The following is a 5,733-nucleotide window of genomic DNA, read 5'->3' as shown; positions in this document are numbered from 1 at the left end:
GACCGATACTGATGATAATAATATAAATGTACCTGTAGTTTTTGCACACCTGGTGTTAAAAAAAAGACTAGTAGTGAGCAAATGACATGAGCATTACTACTATGAACAAAACAAAGCCAAGAACAGTTTGGACTCTTCAAAGTGACCAGATTTATGTTCCCAAATAAAGTTCTTGCCTTTTTCAAAAGCCTCGTCGATAGGTAAAAGCCCCGGTGCCTTTGCAGCTGGCTTTAGATTCACCGCTAGTTTAGCAGCGCAGGCGTCTTCGTACGCTTTGAACACACCATCGTAGCGATGTTTCAGGTGACTGATCAGGTTGGAAGTATTATAGCTCGTTGCCTTCTTCCCTCCTCGTGGAACTTCTGCATTCGTTAATACAAATAGCAAGCGAACTATCTAACGGCCCGTCTACACTACAGCGTCGACAGCGTCGAAAGCTCCAAGCTGCCCATTCACTTTCAATGGGGTGACGTCACGTAGCCGCGCTTTTTCGCCGAACTGAATTGTGGGTAGCAGAGCGAGGCGTCTCAGGCGTCCCAGGCGACCCGAAGTTGAACATTGTTCAACTTCTGGTCGCCTGGACGCCGGAGTAGCCAGCGCCAGCCAATCAAATCCCGTTTCCCAAAATCTGACAGCTGAAGCGCTAGCCAATCAAACCGCGTCTAAACTGGGAGAGATATCCCGCCGTTCATTTCTATATTTCAAAAAAAGTCGGAGGAGAAACTAACTATCGCCGTAGCGAATCACCCGGTTTTGTATGACCAGACCCTCTTCACCTACCGGGATACAAACCGGAGGAACCAGGCATGGAGGGAGGTGGCAGAGACAGTGGGGGAAACTGGTAGGTTTTCGCCTGTTTGGAGAGTTTATATATATATTGCTCGCATAAAATCCCCGGGGGTTTTTGCTTTGTATGTCGGGGGCGGGAGATTCATGTGATTGGTTATTGGCCGTGTTGCTTGAATAAAATCCCCAAGCTCCAGACACGCCCAGCTCCAAGCTATTTTTGAAGCTGTAGTGTGGACGCTCCGTAACTCTGAAACTTTGAAATAGTCCCATACTACCGACGACATGTTTGTTTACTGTCCTGGCTTCACGGCCGCACACCATTTACGTCACAGCCAGGCACGAGTTAGGGAGCGCTGGATTTGTGAAAAACTCCCCTCTTCCTAAACCACTAATACCACAGTACTGGCAAAACGGGAGGAGCCGAGGGAAAAACAAGCGCCCCTCATCCCAATCCACTAATACCACAGTACTTTTTTCTTACCCAAAAAATAAATTGTATATTATCTGCACCAAACTCCAATGGCTCCTCCGCCCACCCCCAGTCCATCTCCAACAATCAGGTACGAGCAGGTGACGGCCCCCCCCAGAAGCAGCAGCCGCCCCCCCCCAAGCCGCTCCTCCTCCCTCCTCCCCACGCTGAGGAGGAGAGCGTCCGCAGACGCTAAGCAACGACAGGAAATATGTAGTACAAGCTTTTAAAAAGGTTTTGCCTTTTTAAAAGCTTGTGCTACATTTTTAATGGTCCTTATGACTATTAAAATATAAAATTATTTTTCTTTTTTTCTTTTGAAAAAAGACGCCTGCGTCGGACCACCCTCTTGCCTGCGAGCAGCCAGGGACGTCTCCTGTGTCTGCGCACGGGGCAAGCGGCTTGTCTCCGTTTGCTTGGCATCATCAAAAAACATAAACTCTGTGGAGGAACGAGGGGTCTATTTGTAAACTTTCAGGAGAGGCTCTATGATGTCACCGATGATGTCATCACATTCCACATGACACATCCCAGTCTTTTAAGCATTTTAAATGACATCATCGGCAATGACATCATCGGCAACGTCATGTAGAATGTGATGACATCATCGGTGACATCATAGAGCCTCTCCAGAAAGTTTGCAAATAGACCCCCGTTCCTCCACAAAGTTTACGTTTTTTGACGATGCCAAGCAAACGCAGACAAGCCGCTCGCCCCGTGCGCAGACGCAGAAGACCTCAGAAGAAGTCCCTGGCTGCTCGCAGACGCAAGAGAGTGGTCCGACGCAGGCGCTAAGCAACGACAGGAAATATGTAGCACAAGCTTTTAAAAAGGTTTTGCCTTTTTAAAAGCTTTTGCTACATTTTAATGGTCCTTATGACTATTGTAAACCTTTAGGTTGAGGCAGGAAATATGTAGCACAAGCTTTTAAAAAGGTTTTCCTTTTTAAAAGCTTGTGCTACATTTTAATGGTCCTTATGACTATTGTAAACGTTTAGGTTGAGGCTCTATGGCAGGGGTCTGCAACCTTTTTGACCAAAGGAGCCACAACCCTTTTCCACAAAAATGTTTGAAAAAGAAAAAAAGAAAAATTATTTTAAAAAGTTTGCAATAGTCATAAAAACCATTAAAAATGTAGCACAAGCTTTTAAAAAGGAAAACCTTTTTAAAAGCTTGTGCTACATATTTCCTGCCTCAAAAACGTTTACAATAGTCATAAGGACCATTAATATGTAGTCCAAGCTAAAAGCTTGGACTACATTTTAATGGTCCTTATGACTATTGTAAACCTTTAGGTTGAGGCTCAGCATGAGGATATGAGGAAATGTTAAAAACTAAACGTATTTAACACAAGTATGCTACTTTAAATATTCATTTTGAGCATGTATTCATGATAACCTAACATAAGCAAGATATACTTTCATTCAAAACTGAGAAGACGCCCAATGATGCAACACTTTACAAAATCAAGCCAACATAATAAGATATTCATGGTTTTAAAGAAAGAAAATGTATATGTTTTAATTTTTCTCCAATTGATTTTGCTTTTCTCCAGACGGCCAGCCCTGCACCCAGTGATGTACCTGAACGAGTTCAATGAACGATCGTTCATATTTTGGGCGAACGTGAACTGAACGTACTGTATTTCCGCTCGATGAACGTAATTGAGAACGCGTTCATTCTCAGCGCTGTATAACGGCGTTCAAAAGTGTGCCAGATTTCATATGCCTTTCAGCCGAAACCCCAGTTAAAACACACAGTAAACAGGCTTCAAAATAATGCGATCTTTATATGATCATTATAGTTATAAAAAAATAAGAGAATAAAGTAAACAGGTATAAAATACTATATGACAGTTATTAATAAAGAAGAATACAGTTTGAAAGGGGAGTGATTTGTCAAATATCCATAAATTAAAAGAAAGTCTGCTTACAGTTGTGTTTGGGTGTTGAGAGATGTGTCCATAGATCTCCTAATGTTGCTCTCAAAGTGCACCAGATTGATGCTTTTAACTTCAACATTTAAAAAAAAATCTTCCCAGGGGAGCACGCCACACCCTGCACGTGCATGCATACGCGAGTCATGGTGAGATATCTGGATTAAGAGGTTGCTTTTTCTTTGCACAGAATGAAATGAATGGGCTGTGATTTTAGTTTGTTTAAGCAGAGGTCAATAACTTGTACGGCCCTCTGAGGATATTGTAAAAATTGAAATGGCCCTTGAGAGGAAAAAGGTTCCCCACCCCTGCTCTACGGCGTCGGCGTATGAGCATTTAAAAGAGTTTTACGTTAAAGTCAGTACTGACTCAGACGGAAAAAATCAAACGTTTGCCTGTAAACTGTGTCCGCCCGGTTTGAAAAAGCAAGTCCCAGCAGCAAACCAATGTACACAATGCAGAGCTACACCACATTGCGCAACGAGCAGCAGACGATGTAATTAAGATGTACATTGTGACTCACCGCTTGATGGTAACTTGGAGAGGCATTTCCTGGGTGGGAAGTGATATGTCCTGAATGGTGATTGGTCTAAAACGTTGGCTAATGACAGGTGTCTTATTATTCCCATTTCCATTTTTGGATGTGAATTAGTATCTAACATCATATAGATCCTAGCATTTAAGTGCAACATAAAACAAATGATAATAATTGTAAAACACATTTTATTCGGAATGGCCTGGAATCACAGTATTCATGTTCCTTCATGTGATGAAATGCTGCCCATTTAAAGCATACATCCTATCTCACACTTCTATAATGTTATATATCAAGCGATATGGGAAGTTCAGTGCATGTATTCCAGGAGCTATTTGGTGATGTCTTTCAATGCTGCATTGCACTCTGGTCTACTGAGGCTTTGAGTGTCTGTGTCTGTGCAAAATCACAAAGTAAGTTACACAGCCGCATTGCAACAGAATAGACCCAGAACATTCCGAAATATATTGTCAGAGGACGGGTTTATCGTCTCATTCGAGGAAGGATTTTCCTTTCATACAGCAGTTGTTATCCCCTACACCTGAGAGGCTGCTCTCAGAACAACAGATTCAACACAGAACATCCCATGACTAAATACTTGTGATTTTCTGATGCACAATTGGGTCACCGGCTTGCTGTTTAAACTGTGTGCCAAGTGAACAACAAGATAGGGGTTCAATGTCCATGGCTTCATGGCAAGCTGCTCTGCATGGCGAGCCAGCATCATAAGATTGCCCCCAGGGTAAAGCTCAATAACAGACTACAGTTAGGAGTGGGGGTGGACTGACAGTCAAAATAACCCCTCATAATGGCTCTCCATTCATGGCCGGGGCTCCTGAGTACACCACACAGCTTATGGATACTTGATATGGATTACATTCACTTCACTAACTATCCTTTGATTTTTTTGTATGTGCTTGGTTTCGTCTTTTTTTTGCCAAAGTGAGGAGTTCAAGATAGTATTCCGTGCCAATGGTGTCTATCGAATACTTGCCAACACGTTTTGCAGACATTAATCACGTTTTTATAGATTTATTGCGACATGTTCTGCCCTAACATTTTCAATCTGCCGTTTCACTCATAAACATTTCATGCACGTTTACATTCCGTTGCCCCAGTGCATGCTGTGATAGGCTCCAGCCCCCGAAGTGACCCTGAGGAGTTAATGGTGGGTACAGAGAATGGATGGTTGGGCGGATTGATGGATGTACATTTCATTCTAAAACATCCCCGATCAATTCAAGTGACCACAGGTGGATTGAAGTGATAGAGATGTCATGGGAGGAATTTTAATGCAGCTTGAGTGAACTTGAAAAGTCACAGAGGATGCTCGATAAAAACCCTAGTTTAAAATACGTAGACACAAAACTTTGTTTAAAACGTGTGGGCTCAACTTATCTTAATCAGTGTTTAAACAAACAATGATATTTAACACCTTACACAACTAAATACTTGCTTTTTTGATGATACATCTTTAAATCAATTGATTGTATTTAAGCTATGATGTTGAACCAACTGAAACAATCCAATTAGGTTTGATTCAGTATAAATGCAATGGACAGAATGTTAGTAATTGTCACGGGCAGGAGGTCATCAGGACCCCATCGCAGAATAAGGCGATGGATGGAGTATACAAATATTAAAAAAAGCTTTATTTAGTAAAAAGCTGCCAAAAGTAGACAATTTATTCTTCAGAGTGACATATCTTCCCCTCTTGCACGTACTGAACCTTTTCTGTCCTCCAGCAAACATATCCAACAGTGTGATTGTTCTGTATGTCTGCCGCTCACTGTTCATTAAATGTCAGGAGGAATTAAAGACGGGGAAGAAGTGCAGCGTGAATAATGTGATGTGTGAGGCACTAATTGACTGCTTACAACAAAAAACGCCAGTGAAACACTTCGCTGCAGAAGAGAGGTCGATAACGTTGCCCTAAAGAGATGTTCGGCTGTTGTGCTCACAGATATGAATATTAATGACTGGTGGTCGGGGAACAATTCAACA

General features: G+C 42.3%; 1 long non-coding RNA gene across 1 annotated transcript; it reads left to right on the top strand.

The window, feature by feature from the left end:
• Nucleotides 1–1,927: 1,927 nt before the first annotated feature.
• LOC139435317 (uncharacterized) lies at nucleotides 1,928–2,230 on the top strand. Its single transcript, XR_011644592.1, has 2 exons — nucleotides 1,928–2,091; nucleotides 2,194–2,230. It is a non-coding gene; the product is annotated as an uncharacterized lncRNA (long non-coding RNA).
• The last annotated feature ends 3,503 nt before the right edge of the window (nucleotides 2,231–5,733 follow it).

This window comes from Pseudochaenichthys georgianus, chromosome 2, assembly GCF_902827115.2.
Source record: "Pseudochaenichthys georgianus chromosome 2, fPseGeo1.2, whole genome shotgun sequence".
Taxonomy (NCBI): Eukaryota; Metazoa; Chordata; class Actinopteri; order Perciformes; family Channichthyidae; genus Pseudochaenichthys; species Pseudochaenichthys georgianus.
Note: the sequence above shows the minus strand (reverse complement) of the source record. Positions and strands in the feature narration are given on the sequence as shown.